We start from the raw sequence: 22686 nt of genomic DNA, 5'->3' as shown, positions 1-22686 counted from the left end.
CGCCTGGGTGGCTCAGTTGGTTAAGCGACTGCCTTCGGCTCAGGTCATGATCCTGGAGTCCCGGGATCGAGTCCCGCATCGGGCTCCCTGCTCAGCAGGGAGTCTGCTTCTCCCTCTGACCCTCCTCCCTCTCATGCTCTCTGTCTCTCATTCTCTCTCTCTCAAATAAATAAATAAAATCTTTAAAAAAAAAAAAAAATTCACCAGACCTGAGGAAGAGCCTGTCAAGCATGTTAATTATGCAATCAGTGAATCACAATTATGCATATTATGTTCCTCATGTCCTTCTTTGGTTTAACTTGACCCCTCCTATTTTTTGACCATCTTAGAATCTACAGAACCTCCTAAGAGCAGCTCCAATAACATGCTCCTAAAAAGGTTTCTCCAATCTTGTCTCTTACTTATGAACATCTTTCCCTGAACTTCTAATTACAATCAGATTCACTTTTCCTAAAATGTTTCATACTAAGTATCTTTAAACCGAATTTGTATATAGCTAAGTCTTAACATCCTAACTATAACCTGAAATGCTGGATTGTATTAGCCACTCTACTCTTTTCTTTGAATGGCTGATGGCAGAAATTTTTTAAATGCCAGGGGCAATACCATGGGAGAAAAAAGGAAGAGAGAGAACTTAGATTTTTAAAAAGACAACAACCAAATCCAAAGTCTAAACCTTGACTGGATTCTGGCATTTTAGAAAAAGCTGTACTCCACACCGGGTATAGTTAAAGAAAAAAAAAAAGAAGAACAAAATTTTTTTAAAGCTATAAAAGTATTTTGGATATAAATGAGGAAATCTAAATATGGACTAATTATTACATATTAGGGCATTATAGCTAATCCATCTAAGGAGTAATGATATTTTGGTTACGTAGAATGATGCCATTATTTTTAGACAATGAATACTTAATTTTTTAGAGGTAAAGCGTCATGACGTTTCAGCACATACAAATATGCATACACAGGGAGAGACATATAAAACAGACATAGCAAAATAAGTATTGAATCTACATAGTGGTATATGGGAGAATGCCGTACTCTTCTTTCAGATTTTAATATTTGAAAATGTTCATGGATAAAAAACTGAAAAAGAAGAATTGATCAATAACAATCCTTCCACAACAATTCATAGATTAGTTAATAAGTATCTCATATTTAATCAAAACGGGAGACAGAACATGGGCCTTCTTTTCAACAGGTTATAATATAGACTCCAGATACCAAAATATAAAAACATGTAAGACAACTTACTCAGGACTTTTGAATTTCCATGAAAATGTGAAACAGGATGGTCGAAGGGGAGATCAACAAAAGAGGAACATGTTTAAATGATAAGTAGGACCTGAATAGGTAGAACATTGCGTAATCAAAAGCCAAGATTCAAAGAATTTTATAAAGAAAATACGTTCACATTTATATTCATGGTTAGTTAATATGTCCTCTCTTGATAAGATTAAAGTATATCTTTTTAAAGGCTTGGCTGACCATATCTCAAAGATCATGAGAAAATAAATAATCCAGACATAATATGAAATTGGTTTTAGGTAATCTCTCTGGACCTGAAAATAATGAGCTGAAATCTCCAATTTGGGTACTATATTAATGACTTCAGTGATACAAAAAGAATGAAACAAATCAGACAGTTGTTTATCGTATAAACAGGTAAAATTATGGTGGGTAAGACAGAAAGGCTGGAAAAATAAAAACTGATACTATAGAGTTACTTCTAACTTCAGAATAAATGAGTGTTGGGGGGCCTGGGTGGGTCAGTCAGTTAAGCATCAGCTCTTGGTTTCGGCTCTGGTCATGATCTCACGGGTTGTGAGATAGGCTCCGCACTGCACATGGAGTCCGCTTAAGATTCTTTCTCCCTCTCCCTCTGCTCCTCCCCACTTGCACTCAGGCACACACACACTCTCTCTCAAATAAATAAAATCTTTTTAAAAAATGAGTCTCTGGGATTTAATTTATAAAGAAAAGGAGGAAAGGCAGAATGCAGTGTTCTAGGAGCCACCTCCAGTGAGAGGAGAAAGGGGAAAAAAATAAAAGCAAAAGATAAGAAAACACTTAGAAAGATAAAGCAACATCTCAGGTCAAGGCACCAATCAAGCATAAGTGCGAGAGAATTCCTACAGGGGTGACTCACACGACATAAATAGATCCTTTCTTCTAAAATGGGTAAAATAAGAACATCTCTGCCCACTTTTCACACCTGTGAAGGATAAAGAAAAACAGGGAAGAAAAAAAAAAGGGAAAACTGCATTGTTGAGAAGAGTAGGAAGTAGCTATAATTCTAACATCTTATGAGGATAGTTAGCAGGCAGCTGCCATTGCTGTTTTTTTAGGAAGAGTTCTCAGGCACAGTGCTCTCCGAAAACATAAGGCACAGCCTCAGGGGCCAAATCATCACCTTGTTTCTAGTAACAGAATCCAGGAATGTAGGCTGGATACAGAAGACTTGGTGGACCCACCAGCATCCCTAAATGGTAGGGAAAGTAGGATGGAGCAAGGAAATACAGAGACACCATCAGTAAATAAAGCAGCTTACTAGTACGGCAGAACAGAAGGTCACAACTATCTCCCTAAATTCCTGACTTGTATATCTAACTGCCTATATGAATATGCACTTAAATGATCAGTAGACACGTCACAATCAACAAGTCCAAAACAAACCTCTTGATCTATCTCCCAAAATTCCTGAAGTCTTCCTATCTCAGGAAATGTTAACTCATTCTCTTCTAGATAAAACCCTGGAGTTATCAGTGTGATTCCTCTTCCTCTTATAAACAATACAACCCAAAAAATAAATAAATAAAAATAACACAGTCTATCAGCCAATCCTGTCAGCTATTTCTTTAAAATATCTTAAGAATCTGGGGCACCTGGGTGGCTCAGTGTCTGCCTCCAGCTCAGGTCATGATCCCAGGGTCCTGAGATGGAGCCCCACATCAGGCTCCCTGCTTTTCTCTCTCCCTCTGCCCCTCTGCTCCTCCCCCTGTTCGTGATCTCTCTCTCTCTCTCTCTCTCTTGCTTTCTTTCTCAAATAAATAAAATCTTTAAAAAAACAAAATATAAGAATATGACTTGTCACTAGCTCAACTACCACCATTTTCTTACCTAGATTACTGCAATAGCCTCTGATTAATCTCCTAGCCTTGGCCCCCCATACCTTATTTTCTATACAACAGCCAAAATATAATTTTGATCTTATCACTCCTCTGCTCAAAACCCTTTGATGGTCTCCCAAATCACTCAAAATAAAGGTCAAAGTCTCTGATTTGGCCTGTTACCTAACCAAACCTGTTCTTTTTCCTTTGTGCTCACTGTGTGCCAGCCTACTCTGCCCTGATCAGTATTTCTAAAACAGCAAGCTCCAGCCTCAGGGCTTTTAACACTTTTTGTTCCTTCTGGCTGAATGCTCTTCCATCAAATACTACATGCCTCACTTGCACATGCCTCACATCTTTTTTTCAAACGTCATGCTTTTAGTGAGACCTTTCCCTGACCAACTCATTTAAAATTATAACTACCGGGCGCCTGGGTGGCTCAGTTGGTTAAGCGACTGCCTTCGGCTCAGGTCATGATCCCGGAGTCCCGGGATCGAGTCCCGCATCGGGCTCCCTGCTCAGCGAGGAGCCTGCTTCTCCCTCTGACCCTCCCCCACTCATGTACTCTCTCTCTCTCTCTCTCTCATTCTCGCTCTCTCAAATAAATAAATAAATCTTTAAAAAAAAAATTATAACTACCAACTGGCCTTCTCTATGCTGGTTTTCCTTGCTTTTTCTCCAGAGCACTACCACCATCTGATAGAACATATATTTTTACTTATTTACTCACAGCGTGTCTTCCTCAGGAGGGAGGAATTTTTGAAAACTTTAATCAATGACATCTCCTTAGTAACTGAAATGGTACCTAATAATATCATTCAATAAATACTTGTCAACTATATGAATATACCATGTCGAGAGAAATGTAAATTGGTTTACTACTTCTGAGAACATGCTTATTTCTGTCAAGTCTATAAATAAACATAACTTTGACTCAGCATTTCCACTTAGGATAAATCACTGTATAGTTGTATCTGCACTACCTCTGCGAAGCAATATAAATAAGTATATATGCACTTGTGTATTTAAAAGCATACGTCTGGAAACAACCTAAATGTCCATAAATAGGAGACAGGTCAAATAAAATGTGTTGATAAGAGTCCTTCCCAGAAAACAAAAACAACTATGGACCCAACAGAATACATACTACCATTTATATGAAAAGGAAAAGTGAGGGCTTACATACGTATATATTCATATTTATAGCATAGATATATAATATATGCTGGTTTATTCACAGACTACCTCAAGAAGGCTACATGTGAAACTCTTAAAAATGACTGCATCTTTATATATATATATATTTTTTTAAGATTTTATTTATTTATTTGACAGAGAGAGAGCACAAGTAGGCAGAGTGACAGGCAGATGGAGAGGGAGAAACAGGCTTTCCACTGAGCAGGGAGCCGGATGTGGGGCTCGATCCCAAGACCCCAGGATCATGACCTGAGCCGAAAGCAGCCGCTTAACGGACTGAGCCACCCAGGCGCCCCATGACTGCATCTTTAGAAAAAAATCTATAGGACTGAAGTAAAGAGTTAAGAGACTTTTTCACTGTACACCTTGATGTTCAACAATTTTTACAAGCTCATGTTATTATATTAAAAACCAAACAAAGACTCATAACATTTATATGCACATACAGCAGAAAAGGGCAGAACTGATTGCTAAGGCAACAACTTCTGAAAGAGGTATATGGGGGTGGAAGAGAAAGGGAGGCTTTGTTTGTTGATGTGTAATGGGGGAGAAGGTGGGATAAGAAGACAAGAGAAAGCATGATTACAGATGTAAAACATAACTCAGAGGCATTTAACCACTGAAAGAATGAAAGAAGGTGGCAAGTAATAAAAAGGAACCTAAATGTCAGACAATATATAAAGACTTAAGACCTATAAAAGACAATGCATGGGAGGAAAAAAGTCTATACACATTGGGAGGTATGAGATGAGGGTATGAATGAAAGGGAGAACAATCACACAGAGGTAATACAAATAAAGTGTGAAGTGCTGACATCCAGAATGGAGATAAGAGGGGCATCTAAAAAATCTGATTAAATAATACAGTACTGAAGCAGAAAAAATCATGACTGTAAATGTAATCCAGGTATCTAAAGAATTCATACCAAGTAAATACTCCAAGTCTAGGGACTATAAGAAAACATCCCTGAGTATTTCAAAGGTATCAATGCTGCCTGAACAACTGTGACCTGCCTTGCCATTCACTCACCTGAACAAATTTCCTTTCCACTTTGTTCTCCACCATCCAGAGTGTCTTCTTATTCAACAGAGGATCACATACAGTTTGGTCAGTTTATAACCTGCTTTTGGGGAAATGACACAGCACTAGAATGTTAATGCTGGGGGCCAAAGTACCATCCTAGAACTCAGGCTGAGCCCTGGGGCCTCCAGGCCTTCTGAATGATGAGGCAGGTGCAGTTTCCAGGTACACAAGGAAGCAGCCCTGTGAAAAAGAACAAAGTAATGACCTTTTGCCTTAGAGATTAAAGCACACACAATTATAATAAGCAAAGGGACTAAGACTATCTGAAACCTGAATTTCAAAGCCATACCCATTAAACCATTTAAGTTTCCACACAACCAGAAATGGGGTAAAAAAGAATTATTTCTCAGAATTTCACTTACATAGGAAAGCTGTTCATACCTTACATGACTGGTTGCTACTGTTCTGTACCACCACATTCCTACATAGGTTCCTGAGTGGATTTTAACCATGGCCCTTATTCCTGGATGAATTTAATATTCACATCTATGACAACAGCAGTGGATGCCTATCAGAACTAAGTCACGAGGATACAATGCATAGGAAATCGTTCTTACAGTATTCAGGAATAAAGTTGCAAAAAGTTTTCCTGGAGTCCTAACATTTACTTTGTATTATAATCTGATTAAAACTATGTATTAGAAATGTCCTCTAGGGGCGCCTGGGTGGCTCAGTCATTAAGCATCCGCCTTCGGCCCAGGGTCCTGGGATCAAGCCCCACATCAGGCTCCCTGCTCCACGTGAAGCCTGCTTCTCCTTCTCCCACTCCCCCTGCTTGTGGAATTCCCTCTCTCGCTGTGTCTCTCTCTGTCAAATAAATAAATAAAATCTTAAAAAAAAAAAAAAACATTTTTAAGGACATTATTGGGACAACTGACAAAATTTGAATATGGATTTTGTATTAAATAGTAGCAATGTGTCAATGTTAAAAATTTTCTGATTCTAGTTACCATACTATGGTCATGAAAAACAATGTCCTTGTTCTTAGAAAATTCATGCTGAAATACTTATAAAGGAAGCATGTATTCAACTTAGTCTCAAATGGTTAAAAAAAATTATGCACACAAATATTTGGACAAAGAAAGAAGGAAAAATAAAGCAAAAAACCAAAACATAAATGGTAAATTTGGGTAAAGGATATATGGGACTTTCTGAACTAATCCAACTTTTCTATAAAGTTGAAATCATATAAAAAAAAAAGCAAAATCCTAAAAACCTGAGTTACTACTTATACACATACACACTATCTACTATGTATGTTGAAAAAGCTTTGTCACCAATTTTTGTGCTGGGGTGTGGCAGAGATGGAGGGCTTAGAACATAATTTAAACAGTAACGTACACAGAAATAGGGGAGAGTGAGTTGGCTGAAGACAATCTGCAGGGGAAAGGAGATCAAGTTTGATATTCTGGACATCCAGAGTGTCAGGTTTCTGAGTAACATGCAGGCAACTGCGCATATACATAAGGAGCTCAGAATAGGCCTAGGAAGCCCAGGAAGGAAATGGGAATTTATCAGCTGTGAGAATATCAGTGCCGCTGAAGACACAGGTGGAATGTGACTGTGACTGTGACTGCTTAGAGAATATACACAGTATATGTAGAAGATAATCAAGGACAGAATCCTAGGAACACCCAACAGTCAAAGAGGCAAGGAAAGGTTTCAAAGGAGCATGGTGGCTGCTTAGTTTTGAATCTTTCAAGTACTTCTTCTGAAAACTATACAAAATATCAAGAATAATGGGGGTGGTGGGCAGCCAATACACACTCTATTATCTTTTGTAAAACTAGCAGAGAGAATACGTTCACTCTAATTATATTAAGTGTAGCCCCAAACACCCAAAATAGTAGATATGGTGTAGGGACCACAACAGTATGGCAGGCACAGCAAGAAAGACTACATAATGGTGAACAGTCTTTGAAATAACAGATCTCAGAAATAATTAGCAAATATTCATTCTCAGAATGACAGTGTGTGAGAACTGTTGCAACTGAGTCTAATAATGAACAACAAAACTAGAACCAAAAAACCCCTCCCAAACTCCATGTACCAAAGGCAGACCCACAAGTGGCCTAAACAGGAAGTTGCAAAGAAGCCTAGGAAGAACTGGGAATGCTTTGAGGGATTCTAAGAACTTAAGAAGCTCAGATTTGTGCAGCTAATATTTCTTTACTGAATGAGTAGGCCTCACCCTAAAGGGATCTAATAAAACAAGACCTAGATTAAACAAAAAAGGACTGCGGGGAAAGCAGGAGTATGCTTAAAAAGTACTTGGGAGTAGGGTGTCCCCAGATTTAGTAACTTCTAAAAGTGAATTTATCATTCTGGAAGGCAAGTACTGTGAAGAATTATGGGAAAACAGGGAGATGGGAGATAGAAGTCGGCTTCAACCAGGTTAGGGTGAGGAACTCATCTGCTTTAAACACTAGAAGAGGCACATAAACTCTGAAGCACAGAATGCTATTATGTTTCCTTTTTCCTGGTAATGGTCTCAAAAAAAAAATCTATCTCATGCAAACATGAGTAAACAAAATAATTTGTCTGTATCCATACAAAGATACTACAAGAAAAACAGTGAAAGCAAACAGCATAACTTTCAAACAGCTGAGTAAACTCTCAGAGGAAAAAAAAAAAAAAACAGCTGAGTAAACACATGAAAAATACTGCAACAAAGAAAAAAATGAAAACAATGAATTTTTAGAACTTTAAGAAGCAAGCAAAGCTATATAAAGAACACAATGATAAAAACAGACTCTTAACTATAGAGAATAAACTGAGGGTCACTGGAGGGGAGGTGGGTGAGGGAATGGGTTAAATGGGTATTAAGGAGGGCATTTGTTGTGATGTGCACTGGGTGTTATAGGTTAAGTGATGAATCACTAAATTCTACTTCTGAAACTAATATTACATTATATGTTAACTGGAATTTCAATAAAAACTTGAAATTACAAAAAATAAAAAAAGAATACAATGATAGAGAAACTAGGTGAAGAGAAGGTCACTCAAAAGGAGGGAATGAAAAGAAAGTAAGAATAGACATCTTGGGGTGCCTGGCTAGCTCAGTCCGTAGAGCATGTGACTCCTGATTTTGAGGTTCTGAGTTCGAGCCCCATGCTAGGTGTAGAGATTACTTAGAAATAAAATCTTAAAAAAAAAAAGGATGGGGCGCCTGGGTGGCTCAGTTGGTTAGGCGACTGCCTTCGGCTCAGGTCATGATCCTGGAGTCCCCGGATCGAGTCCCGCATCGGGCTCCCTGCTCTGCGGGGAGTCTGCTTCTCCCTCTGACCCTCCCCCCACTCATGTGCTCTCTCTCTCATTCTCTCTCTCTCAAATAAATAAATAAAATCTTAAAAAAAAAAAAAAAAAAGGATGGACATCTTATTTTGTTCTGCCTGATTTTTTTTTTAAAGACTGCAGTATTAGAGTTTGGGGGGATTTTTGTTTTCCTTGATTAATGTGATCTTTCCTGGTTGTTTCATCTGAGGCATAGCAGTAGCTTCAGCCTTAAACTTTTTGTTTCTACTCACATCCCCAGAGTTGCAGGCAGCATGGGTAATGTATATATAGGTAATCATAATCTATATCTGACCACAGAAGCCAACATCTTATCCAATGCAAAAACAAACACTGGAGGAGCTTCTATTACATTCTAATAAAAATAAGGATGCTGTCTCAAGTATTATATAATTATAAGCAATAATTCGGTAAATTAAGCTGGAAATAAAATTAATTTATAGATAATCAACAACTTTCCCATATACCACAACAAATGACATTGTTGTAAAACAGCACTAGAAAAAATAAAGTACCTAGAAATAAACTTAGTAAGAAGGTCTAAAACCTGTTATGAAAAAAAATTTAAACACTCCAGAGGACCCAAAAGGAAACTGGAACATATAAATAAAATACGTATCATGTACATGGACAGTATTTAACATCATAAAGATCTAATGTCCCTTTCTCCTAAGTTATTGTATAAATTTCGTGCGATACCAATAAAAATAAGCTTTTTCCCCTGAGAACTAGACAAGTTAACTCTAAAGTTTATATAGAAAAATAAGTAAGCGGGGCGCCTGGGTGGCTTAGTCGGTTAAGCAGCTGCCTTCGGCTCAGGTCATGATCCCAGGGTCCTGGGATCGAGCCCCGCATCAGGCTCCTTGCTCAGCGGAGAGCCTACTTCTCCCTCTCCCTCTGCCTGCCTCTCTGCCTACTTGTGCTCTCTCTCTTTCTCTGTCAAATAAATAAATAAAATCTTTAAAAAAAAAAAAAGAAAAATAAATAAGCAAGGGGGTGCCTGGGTGGCTCAGTCAGTTGAGTGTCTGACTTTTGATTTTGGCTCAGGTCATGATCTCAGGGTCCTGAGACTGGGCTCCGCACACAGCAGGGAGTCTGCTTGAGATTCTCTCCCCCTCCCACCCTCTGGAAGCACGTACATACGTGTATGCGTGCGCGTTCTCTCTCAAATAAATAAAATCTTGAAAAAGAAAGAAGAATAGCTAGGAAACTCTGAAAAGAACAAGCAGTGTAACAGACTAGTTACACCAAAATTATAAAGATTCAATAATAAAAAGATAAATATTGGTATATGAATACAGACTGGAAGATGGATGAGACTATGAAGTCCAGAAATAGACCAATACATGTGAGAATTTATTATATGATCAAAATGGAATTTTAAAATAAACTTAAAAACAAATAAATAAAATAGTAAACTTAAGAACTTTTAATAAATGGAGTTGGAAGAATTGGGTAGCCAACTGGAAAAAGAGGATGCATGCCTAATATACAACAGGATAAACTCTAAATGGACTAACATATAAATATAAAAATGAAACCCTATAAAAATTATAAGATTTGAAAGCACTGGTGAAGGCTTTGACTATAAATGATTGATAAATCTAACTACATGAAAAAAACCCACAAAACCCTCCTGATTCAACAGAATTTTTAAAAAAGAGGGGTGCCTGGCTGGCTCAGTCAGAAGAGCATGCAACTCTTAATCTCCAGGTTGTGAGTTCAAGCCGCACATTGGGTGCAGACATTACTTAAAAATAAAATCTTTAAACAAATTTTAAATATAAAAAATTAAAAAAAGAAAAATGAACATCAAAACAAATTTTTTAAACTTGAAAAAAAAACTGCAACTCATTTCACATAGGGCTAACTTTTCTAATGTACAGCTACTAGAAGAAAATGGGACCCCCCACAGAAAAATGAGGATATAAACAGACAGTTCCCAAATAAATACATGAAGCCCTTAAACATATGGAAGATAATCAACCTCCCTTATAAGAGATGTAAATAACACTACACTGAGATACCAATTTTCACTTATGCCTTTGGCAAAAAATAAAATAATAACACTATACTCTAATGGTAAGGTTCTAGCAGAGAAGGTGCTCTTGTACATTGCTAGTAGAGTGTTAAGTACCTAGCTATATGGGCAATTCCACTTACGGCAATCTAGAGATCCTCCTGCATAAGTCCAAAATGACACAGGTAAAAAATTATTCATTACTGCAATTAGTAACAGCAAAAGATTGAAAACAACCCAAATGTCCAACAACAGATGTCCAACAACTGAATCAACTATGGTAAACACACACAATGGCATCTTATTTATACAGCAGTTAAAAAAAAAATAATAATAATAATGATTAAGGAGATCTCCAGGACACATGGAAGAAACTATACTTGGCTGGGACAAAGAATGTGATGGGTGAGGGAAGCAGAATGAGATGTTATCACTGTGAGTTGTATTTCTTTTGTTGTTGTATCACATAAATATATAGTTTCTTTTAATTTTTTTGTTTTTTGGTTTTTTTTAAGATTTTTAAATTTTTTTAAAGTAATCGCATTAAATTTTTTTAAAGTAATCGCGATACTCAATGTAGGGCTTGAACTCACAACCCCGAGATAAAGACCTGCATGCTCTACCAACTGAGCCAGCCAGGTGCCCCCATTAGTTAGTCTTTAAGTAATCAAATTCATTTTTTAAAAAGCAGTCCCTGAACTTGAAAACAAATTGAAACAAATGAACCCAACTATACATTAACTTGAGTAACAAAGTTCCCCAAAGAAAGGATTTAGACTTTAGAACAGAGAATTGACTGTACATCTTTAGTGGGATGCATTCTAGGGACAAAATAGCTACAAAGAAATTTTCCATGTGATAAAGTATGTTCATGGTTACTATTAATACCAGTAATGTTACTGTGAAACCACTTTCCTTATATTGAAAGATAAAACAAAGAAAATAAGCTTTTATGTTAACATGTTTCAAAATTTTTACTATGAAATACAATTAGGAGCTAATTATTAGATAAAAATATCATAAAATTTAAATTGAATTAGAAATACTTATATGAACTCATGATTTTTAAAAATGGATTTTCTAGCTCTATCACCAAAATGCCTTGAAACAAAATTACTGCTGCAGCAATGAGAACGTCAGCACCCAGATCTTGGGCTCTAATACCATTCTCTAATAAAAGGAACCAGAGCTCCTTGGGAGAAATGGCAAATTCGAAGGCTAAGAGGGAAGGTAGAAAATGGGCCTGGAGTGCAAGAAGGTTTTCAAATTAAATGGCAGCAAGTCAAAATGAACTAGGAGTCAGACTGGAGGAATGTCTACCAGCTAAAACTGTGGTAATATGAGTATCAGAAAGAAAACTAGTTTTAGTTACTAGAACACAACTTTATAATGATGCTTACAAGTCAGAAAAATTTGAAACAATTTGAGGTTTGCAATCAAATAAATGTAAAAGGAATTTTAAAAACTAGGAAATCACCACTTTCCAACCCTTAAAGAAGCTGATTTAGCCAAGGATTATTTATCAGTGTTGAAACTATCCATTAAATCAATGGGGAATGAACATTCATATGGTACCAAAGTAAATCATAAAGATTTCATTTTGGTCAAAAAGGGAAAAATATAATCACTAATGATATGTCTCTCCTGATGTTATGCAATTTGAAGATCATCTCTGATGTACTCTGGCCAAAAGTAAGTCACAATTGGGATTTTTAAAAAACATGATCAGAGGTTCTGAATTACAACCATGAGAAAGTAACCACAGAAATCAAAGAACATTTTCATGAAAAAGATAATGATGGGTTTCTAAACATGAATGTAACTTGAACACAGAAATCTTAACTTCCTCATTCCAGTTATAAAAGGAAATGCCAAAAAAAAAAAGTTTAAACATGGAAATAAAAAAAGAACATCTATATATCTGAATCTTTCAGAAATATCTACCAGAAATAGTACAAATGGCTGTACTATTTCTAAAGAACTATTATTTTGCAGATAGTAATAATACTGCTATTTATCATTTATCAAGTACTTACTACATACCAGGCACTATTTTTTAGAACTTAGAACTCCTTACTTAATCTGCACAACCAACCACCCCATGAATAGATACTATTATTTTCTATTAGTAAATAAACAGGCATAGGTTTAAGTACATAAAGGTACAAAGTGGCAGATTTCTGAGTTAACGGCAGTCTGGCTCCATGGCCTATGTCCTCCTTAAAAACAAACAAAAAAACAAAACAAAACAAAACTTTAACTTTTAAATACTAAATTCATATACTTAGAAAACCAACATAAAAAGTTATTTGCCCAGGCACCTGGGTGGCTCAGGTCATGATCCTAGGGTGCTGGGATGGAACCCCCCCCCCCATTGAGCTCTGTGCTCAGCAGGGAATCTGCTTCTCCCTCTCCCTCTGCCCCCCAACCCCCACACGTGAATCATTCTCTCTCAAATAAATAAAATCTTAAAAAAAAAAAAAAAAAGCTATTTGCCTTTGCCCTACCTATCCCGGTACCACCACCCCAAACAGAGATAGCCACTTTTATTAATTTCTTGCCTATCTTTTGAGTTTTCTAATGGAAACAAATACAAACATATATTATTTCTGCCTCTTCTTACTTCAAATGAAGCATACCATACATTTGGCATCTTGTTTTCACTGAACAATACATTTTAGAATTATTTCAGTGTCAATATACAAAAAGCTTCCTCCTCATTCTTTTGTACACTTGTGTATTATTCTGTTGTATAGATGGACCTAATTTTATTAAACGAATCTCCCAGTGATGGCTAATCTTTACCTATACCTGCAATGAGCAACTTCATACCTTTATCATTTCATGCAAATGCAGGTACATTTGTAGGATTAATTTCCAGATGTGAAACAGTCACGCCAAAAAGAAAATACATTTGTAATTATAGATGTTGCCTGCTTCATGCTAACACCAATACGATTTTAATTTCTAAGGATTTATATTTTAAAATACATTACCACTAGATGGATGGATCTAGAGAGTATAATCTTAAACTAAATAAGTCAAAGACAAATACCATATGATTACACTGATGTGGAATTTAAGAAACAAAACAAACGAACAAAGGAAAAAAAAAAAAAGACACAAACCAAAAAAATAGACTCTTAACTACAGCGAACAAACAGATGGTTACCAGAGGGGAAGTGGGTGGGTAGGGGGATGGGTGAAACAACTGAAAGGGATTAAGAGTACACTTGTCTTGATGAGCCCTGAATAATATATACAGTTGTTACATTACTATATTGTACACCTGAAACATATAATGCTGTATGTTAACTATACTGGAATTGAAAAACAAACAAAAAAAACATTAGCGCTGGGCTCCCACCTCCCCACAGCCAACTGCTTTTCTTTTTCAGTTTTACTGGCTATTCTAGTTTATTTCTCCATATGAGGTGCATAGTCAGTTTATCTAATTCCCCCGCTCCCCCCCAAAAATTGTAGATACTTTTATTACGATCACATTGAATTATTAAATTTATTTAAATTTGCACACGCTTTATGACGTCTTCCTATTAAAAACATGGTGTATCTAATTAATATATTATTCCTCTCAGCACTTTTTTTTTAAAGTTCTTTTCTAATAATTTTGCATACTGTTTCTCATTTTTTTGTTACTGTAAATAGTTCTCTTCTATTATGTGTTCTGGCTGTTGTTTATTTGGAGACTGTTGATTTGTAAATATTAAATTGGCACCCAATTACTTTAACTCTTATTATTTAAAATTCTGTTAGGGATGACTGTGGGGATTCCTTAAAAAAAGCATCTTTGTAGAAGGAGTAACGGTCTTTATTACTTCACAAAATCCATTCAACTTGGAAACACCTCGATTCATTTAGGAGTCAGACACCTAGAAACTAGGTCAGACTAGTAAATAAACATTGCCAACAACTAAATTTTCTTCAAAGAACGAAGATAACCGTACCTAACCTGGAACTCCAAACCCTTGACTCTAATCCTGGGCTTTCTGTGCTATATGACGCTGTTGCTCAAAGTGCAACGTCGGCATTTAATCTAGGACTTAACAGCAGCCCTATTAAAATACCCTGAAGATCAGGAGATTTGAGATCGTCTCAAGCTCCCCCACGAACAAAAAGTGCCTTCGAAATAGTCTTGCTTGCTTAAAAAAGAAGAAACCACGGTGATCTGCATTCTACTCCAATTAAAAGTAAATGTGTTTTTATATAAAAATTCACTTTTAAATCAGTTCTCACTTAGCTTTTCCCCCCCTTCAAATAAAAAACACTCCACGAAGATGGCACCGTTATTATCAGCACTTTCGACAAGCGAAGTGCGGCTCAGATATTATTACCTCAATGCTAGTCTCCTACATCTCCCTCTCAGATGCAGCCATACACAATCCTGCACCCAGTTTCTCACTCAATAATCCCGACAATCAGTCAAACTTACGGACAAACTCAGGGTCACACACGCTGGGACCTTCCTCAGAAACCCCCACCCCCACCCCACATGTAGGCCAGAAGCTCTTAAACCCACTCCTCATCCTCGCGCCGCGCCCCAACAGATCCAGAATCCTCCCCTTCAACCTCCCCGACCCGACCGGCCCAAGACGCCCACATCCCACCTCCTACTTTCGCGCCACGTGGACCCAGGGGCCGGACTGACCCGCGGACAAAGACCAAAATGTCCACTCGGCGCGCTGCGCCTGCGCACTCCGAGGGCGAGCGAGCACTCCCAGAAGTCTCCGCGACGCGGCCCGCACGGTCACCGTGGCCAGGCCCAGGCTTGTATTTGATTACCTTCTGTCAACAGCAACGCCGCTTTTCCGGCCTTGAACTACATTTCCCTTAAGGCTTTGCTGGTCAGCACTCTGTCCCACACGAACTTGGCTGCCACTTCCAGTGATTATGGGGCTCTCAGGGTGAGTCGTCCTGCTTTAGAAGAAAATCAGCTCAAGCCTGGTGGGAGGTTTGGAGCAGGGACTACGTCTTTGACGCTCCCCCAGGCGCAGTGTCAAACGGCCAAACTCAGGCTCTGAGGTACGAGGACGCCATCTTAGCTATCTCTGGTCTGGCTCTGGACTACGTTTCCCAGAGGCCACAGTGGCTCGACGTTACGTCTTTCTTGACGTCGTGGCGAGATCGTTAGCTCCACAGGGACCCGGACGCGACCAAGGGGAGGCAGAAGGTGAGGGGTCTGGGAGTCCGGGGCGGGGACGGGGCGTGTCCAGAGCCTCCGGTCTGTGAGCGCTGGCGGGAGCCGGCTGAAGATGCCGGGTTGTGAATGAGTCTTTGTGGCTGCGTGACCAGGTGTGGGTGACTGAGTGTGCGGTTGTGGCCGCCTGGCTCCAGGGCGTAAGTCTGGTTGTGTTTGTGTAACCATGTGTGATACTGTGTGTTGGGGTGTGGGGTCCTTGCTACTGTGGGTGATAACTGCTTGTGTCTCTGTTGTGTATGTGTGACTGTACGCCTTGTTCTTGGGGGTGCGGGTGTCTGTGCGGTTATGATTCCATGTCTCCAAGGTGAGCGTATGGTTTGGGTTGCACAATATTATAGCCACGTGTGGTATTGTGTGCAGTTGTGTGTCTGTGACTGTGTGGTGACGATGCGTGTGTATCCCTCTTGTGTCCCGTGGAGTGTGTCTGTGAAACGGTGGCTGTGTGTGGTGCTGTGTTTGTAAGTGTAACGTGTCTTTCTTTGCCTGTGTGAGTGTGACTGTCTCAGGGTGAATGTTCAATTATGACTGGTTGGTGTTGGGTGGTGGGCTGGAGTGCCAGTGATTATGTGTGTCCCCCAAGTGGGTATGTGATTGTGATTGTGTGAGACAGTTGTGGGTATTGGTTTGGAAAGGCTGTGATTATATGAGAGTAACTTTGCGTATCATCGTGGTGAGTAAAATTGAGTAACTGTGTATGTCTTTTTAGTGGGTGTGAGATTGTGACTGTGTATAAGGGCCTGGAGGTGTCTGTGATTGTGTGGTTGTGTCCTTCTGTGTTTCAAGAGTGGATGTGTGGTTGTGTTTGTGTGACACTGACCATTTGTGTCCCACCAAGTGTGCTGATGTGAGGTGCCTGTGACTCCAGTATACTGACCTTTTTTTTTTTTTTAAAGATTTTTTATTTATTTATTAGAGAGAGAATGAGAGAGAGCAAGCACACGAGAGGGGGGAGGGTCAGAGGGAGAAGCAGACTCCCTGCTGAGCAGGGAGCCCGATGCGGGACTGGATCCAGGGACTCCAGGATCATGACCTGAGCCGAAGGCAGTCGCTTAACCAACTGAGCCACCCAGGCGCCCTCCAGTATACTGACCTTTGCAGAACCTGTGAAGTTAGAACAGACTGTGGCCCTGGACAGTGATAGCCTCAACCTTTACCTGTGACACTGGGATTGGACCAGTCTTCTCTGACTTCTGTCTCCTGTGTGGAGATCAAAATGTTCTGCTTACTCACAATTCCTTTTTTTAAAAGTCTTCTCCAAGAAGATGTTGAGAGGAAAAGGAAAGAATTGCTATTGAACATCGAAAAGCTAAGCTCAAGATGCATCAGTTTTTCTTCTTTCCCTGAGACCCTTCTTGTTTTTCAGGATGTGCTTTTCTTTTCTTTTTCTGAAACTTCTTGCCTAACTTCTCCTCCCCCAAAGGACCTGGTCTCCAGTATATTGCCATTGGAGTAAATTATTGAGAGCCCTTTAGGTGAACTGAAAGGTCCATATACCCCCTGCTTCCTGCACACCTAATGTTCATTAAAATTTTTTTAACTTTTCGGGGCACCTGGGTGGCTCAGTTGGTTAAGCGGCTGCCTTCGGCTCAGGTCATGATCCTGGAGTCTGGGATCGAGTCCCTCATTGGGCTCCCTGCTCAGCAGGGAGTCTGCTTCTGCCTCTGACCCTCTCCCCCTCGTGCTCTCTCTCTCTCTATCTCATTCTCTCTCTCAAATAAATAAAATCTTTTTTAAAAAAAAAGATTATTTTGGGCACCTGGGTGGCTCAGTGGGTTGAGCGACTGCCTTCGGCTCAGGTCATGATCCCAGAGTCCTGGGATCAAGTCCCACATCAGGCTCCCAGCTCAGCAGGGAGCCTGCTTCTCCCTCTGACCTCTCCCCTCTCATGCTGTTTCTCTCTCTCTCTCAAATAAATAAATAAATAAAATCTTAAAAAAAAAAAGACAGAGCCTTTAAAAAAAAAAAAGATTTTTTTAACTTTTCATTTTGAATTAGTTTTAGACTTAAAACTCTTGCAAAAATAGAATTCCCATGTACTTTTTTTTTAAGATTTTATTTTTAAGTAATCTCTATACCCAGCATGGGGCTCGAACTCACAAACCCAGAATCAAGAGTTGCACACTCCGCTGACTGAGCCAGCCAAACACCCCAGAATTCCCATATATTCTTAACCTGTTTCCCCATTTTACCATTTTATGGTTATGTTTCCATTTTACATAATCACAGTACATGATCAAAACCAGGAGATTAACGTTGATACACTACTACTAACTAATCTACAAACTTTATTCAGATTTCATCAATGTCCCTTAGTGTCCTTTTTCTGCACGAGGATCCAATCCAGGATCATATGTTGCAGTTAGTAAGTCTTCTTAGTCTTCTTTGATCTGGCACGGTTCCCCGGTCTTTATTTGTCTTACTTGACTTTGACACTTGTAAAGAGTACTGGCCATTTATTTTGTAAATTCTGCATTGTAGAATGTTCCCCAATTTGAGGTTGTCTGATGCTTCCTTGTGATTAAATTCAGAGTATGCTTTTGGGACAAGAATATCCCAAAAGTGATGTGTTCTTCTCAGTACATCGTATCAGGAAACAAGAGGTCAATTTGCCTCATTATTAGTGGTAACTTTAATCACTTGGTTAAAGTGGTGTCTGTCCAATTTCTCCACTGCAAAGTCACTATGTTTCCCATTGTAATTAACATGTGTCTTGTGCAGAAATACCTTAAGCTTCTCATCTTACTTCCACCTGCAAATCTTAACATTCATTGATCATTTTTGCCTGAAAATGTTATTACAGGCTATTTGCCAAATGGTGATTTTTAAATTTCCATCCTTCCTTCTACATTTATTAAATAGGATCCTACTGTTAGGAGATTTTCCTTCTCCCCCACTTATTTACTAAATTATGTATATATAAATTGGATTGTTTTTTATTTTATTTTTTTTTAGTTCTGTAGGTTACAATTCATTACTGTCACTATGTCTTTGCTCAGATTACCCCAGATTTGGCCATTGGGAACTCCTTTAAGTTGACACCTGTATACTTTCAATGTGTCCCCTTTATTATTTTTTTTAGTACTGCCGTATTTTCTGGCACCATGAGATGTTCCAAGCTGATATTGTACTTTTGTTACCCAAAACTGGGTTTATCTCTTGATGGGTGTCGATCCAAAAGACAAAACCAGCCGAAGAATAGGAAGAGTTTTTCTTGCGCTAAGTGAGGGAGGACACCGGGGATCTTCCCTAAAGCAGTGTCTCCCTGAACAAAAGATTTGGGGGAGTTTTAAGCTAAGGGTGCATATATATTAACAAAGGGGCTTGTACAATGGGGAATACAGCATGAACAGAGGCAAAAGTCATCTTAAAATGACTGACTCCGTGTCAGAGTCATGAGGGCCAGCAAAGGACAGCATCATCAATTGTCTGGCCCCAATTGGTCTGGTATCTGAGTGTTCAAGGGGGTTTAGATCCTGCAGATATAATTCAAGAATGTACATCAGGTCAGTCTTCACTTTTGAGTCAGCTCCGTGAATTTTACTGCTGATTTGTCGTTCCTGGTATGATTAGGTTACCTCCTGGCCTGATAGTGGCCGTTTGTTCTTAACATTCTTTCACAAGATGGCCAGAGGCCTAAAATGACTTTTCTTATATCAAGAATGCTGTGTGTCTGGTTTTTTATTTCCCCCCCCAAGGACCCCTAACTCTGTTTACACTTTCCCAGCCCCAGTTCTGGAACATGTACATTTCCTAGGGAACACTGGCTCCTTTTAGTAGAAAATGATATTTAGAAACCAAGATTAGGGGACGCCTGGGTGGCTCAGTCATTTTGCGTCTGCCTTCGGCTCAGGTAATGATCCCAGGGTCCTGGGATCGAGCCCCACATTGGGCTCCCTGCTCTGTGGGAAGCCTGCTTCTCCCTCTCCCACTCCCCATGCTTGTGTTCCCTCTCTCTGCTGTGTCTCTCTCTGTCAAATAAATAAATAAAATCTTAAAAAAAAAAAGAAACCAAGATTAGATATACTCATTGCTTCTAGGTACTCTCAGCTATGAAGTATATATATCTGTACACACACACACAAATCCATATCTATCTGTATGAGTATACGGATAATCCATTGCTTCATATGCTATCTCTAATTCCAGTTTAACACCAGGGGGTTTATTCCAGCCTTCTCCATTTCCTTTTATTTTTTGGTAACTCCTTTCTCTGACAATGAAAAAGTTGACTCTTGGGATGCCTGGGTGGCTAAGCGTCTGCCTTCAGGTCATGATCCCGAGGGCCTGGCATCAGTCTGCGTGGGGCTCCCTGCTCAGCAGGGAGCCTGCTTCTCCCTCTCCCTCTGCCCTTCCCCGATGTCTCTCTCTCAAATAAATAAATGAAATCTTTAAAAAAAAAAAAAGTTGACTCTTATTAACCATAATATATTTATTTATCTATTTGCTCAGTCCTAAGTAGAAAGTAGTTTAAGAATTGCTGACCTAAAATAAGACGAAATCAGAGAGGGAGACAAACCATAAGAGACTCTTAACTATAGGAAACAAACAAACAGAGGGTTGCTAAGTGGGTGGGGGGTTGGGGTAACTGGGTGATGGGCATTAAGGAGAGCGCTTGATGTAATGAGACCTGGGTGTTATATGCAACTAATGAATCACTAAACTCTACTTCTGAAACTAATAACACACTATATGTTAATTGATTTTAAATTAAAAAAAAAAAGAATTGCCAGCCTACACTCCCATACCTCATACAGTTATTTTTATTTTTAGTCTTAGTGAAAATACAGTTTTCCTCACACCCTCCTATATGGTAATGTTACTCATTTGTAATATAGTTGGTTCATTTGTTACCATTTGTATTTTATTTTGGATTTACACACATACATCCTGGTTGATTTTAATTATTTTTTGAGTACAGGAAACATTTTTTTTTTTTAAAGATTTTATTGATTTATTTGACAGAGAGAGACACAGCGAGAGAGGGAACACAAGCGGGGGGAGTGGGAGAGGGAGAAGCAGGCTCCCTGCTGAGCAGGGAGCCCGATGTGGGGCTCGATCCCAGGACCCCAGAACCATGACCTGAGCCGAAGGCAGACGCTTAACGACTGAGCCACCCAGGCGCCCCCAGGAAACATTTCTATGTTTCTAAAAGCCTTAATTATTTTTTTTAAAGATTGATTGATTGACTGATTTGAGAAGAGAGAGCACATACACGTGGTGGGGTGGGAGGGGCAGAGGGAAAGGGAGAGAGAGAAACCCAAGTAGACTCCATGCTCTCAGGGCTTGATCTCATAACCCTGAGATCACAACCTGAGCTGAAAACAAGAGTCAGATGCTTAACCAACTGTGCCGCCCAGGCACCCCTAAAGGCCATAATTAGACAAAAGATCTACCCAGTCACTCCTCCACCATTCCTTCTCTCCCAATTCTATTACCCCATCCTTTCCACACTGTTCCCACTCATTGTAGGTAACCAATTTCATTAGTTTGTTGGGGTTTTTTATGTTTGAATATACATTAAAATATACAGAAAATTTAAACATACATAAAATTGGCCACTCTATTTTTAAATGTACCATTCAGTGACATTGAGTACATTTACATTGTTGTGCAGCCGTCACCATCATCCATACCAAAACTTTTTTCATCTTCCAAAACTAAAACTTTGCTCCCATTAGACAATAACTCCCCATTTCCCTTCCCTCTAGCTTCCACCTTTTGGCTATTGTGGATAATAGTGCTACGAACATTGGTTAACAAATATCTGTTCAAATTCCTGCTTTCTCTTCTTGGGGGCATATACCCAGAAGTGGAATTGCTGGGTCACATAGTAATTCTATGTTTAATTTTTTGAGGAATCACCATACCATTTTCCACAGATGCTAAACCATTTTACTTTCCAACCAGTAAAGCACAAAGATTCCAGTTTCTCCACATCCTTGCCAACACTTGTTACACACATATATATATACACATAAATATTTATATTTTAAAATATTTTTATGATAGCTATCCTAATGAGTATAAAGTGGTATCTCGTGAATTTTTTTAAGTTTATTTATTTTTTTTAGTAATCTCTGTACCCCACATGGGGCTCAAACTCCCAACCCTGAGATCAGAGTTACATGCTCTGCCGACTGAGCCAGCCAGGCACCCCTCATTGTGTTTTGATGTGCATTTCCCTAATGATTACTGATGTTGGGGATCTTTTCATGTACTTTTTGGCCATTTGAATATCTTTGAGAAATGTCCTTTGCCCATTTTTTAATTGGGTTGTTTTTTGTTGCTGAGTTGTAAGAGTTTTTTATGTATTATAAGTATCAATCCCTTATTAGATACAAATAACAAATATTTGTTCCCGGTTCATGGATTGTCTTTTTAGTCTGTTGATAGTGTCCTTCAATGCACAAGTTTTTAAATTTTTTTAAAAGATTTTATTTATTTATTAGAGAGTGAGAGACAGAGAGAGAACATGAGCAGGAGAGAGAGGCAGAGGGAGAAGCAGACTCCCCGCTGAGCTGGGAGCCCAACGTGGGGCTAAATCCCAGGACCCTGGGATCACGATCTGAGCTGAAAGCAGACCCTTAACCATCTGAGCCACCCAGGTGCCCCCGAGTTTTTTAATTTTAGGGCGCCTGGGTGGCTCAGTTGGTTAAGCGACTGCCTTCGGCTCAGGTCATGATCCCGGAGTCCCGGGATCGAGTCCCGCATCGGGCTCCCTGCTCAGCAGGGAGTCTGCTTCTCCCTCTGACCCTCCTCCCTCT

General features: G+C 39.1%; 2 protein-coding genes across 11 annotated transcripts in view; one reads left to right on the top strand and one right to left on the bottom strand.

Moving 5' to 3' along the window:
• ZNF146 (zinc finger protein 146) overlaps positions 1-15635 on the bottom strand; it is a 26379-nt gene extending 10744 nt beyond the window's left edge. For 2 of the 7 annotated variants that reach the window (XM_031026121.2, XM_031026126.2), the window contains exons 1-2: positions 15330-15464; positions 5337-5570 (exon numbers count right to left, since the gene is read on the bottom strand). The gene's annotated coding sequence lies outside the window, so the exon portion shown is untranslated. Of the gene's footprint in view, positions 1-1254; positions 1346-2676; positions 2955-5336; positions 5571-15154; positions 15233-15329; positions 15465-15504 lie in introns of those variants that run through there. The other 5 variants (XM_031026122.2, XM_031026123.2, XM_031026124.2 and 2 more) reach the window with 5 other exon arrangements.
• Positions 15636-15762: 127 nt separating this feature from the next.
• The window catches only part of ZNF565 (zinc finger protein 565), a 38117-nt gene continuing 31193 nt past the window's right edge, over positions 15763-22686 (top strand). For all 4 annotated transcript variants that reach the window (XM_031026081.2, XM_081807540.1, XM_081807537.1 and 1 more), the window contains exon 1: positions 15763-15892. The gene's annotated coding sequence lies outside the window, so the exon portion shown is untranslated. The remainder of the gene's footprint in view (positions 15893-22686) is intronic.

This window comes from Leptonychotes weddellii, chromosome 16, assembly GCF_054177405.1.
Source record: "Leptonychotes weddellii isolate Sample4059 chromosome 16, ASM5417740v2, whole genome shotgun sequence".
Classification (NCBI taxonomy): Eukaryota; Metazoa; Chordata; class Mammalia; order Carnivora; family Phocidae; genus Leptonychotes; species Leptonychotes weddellii.
This window is presented reverse-complemented; position numbering and strand designations above follow the sequence as displayed.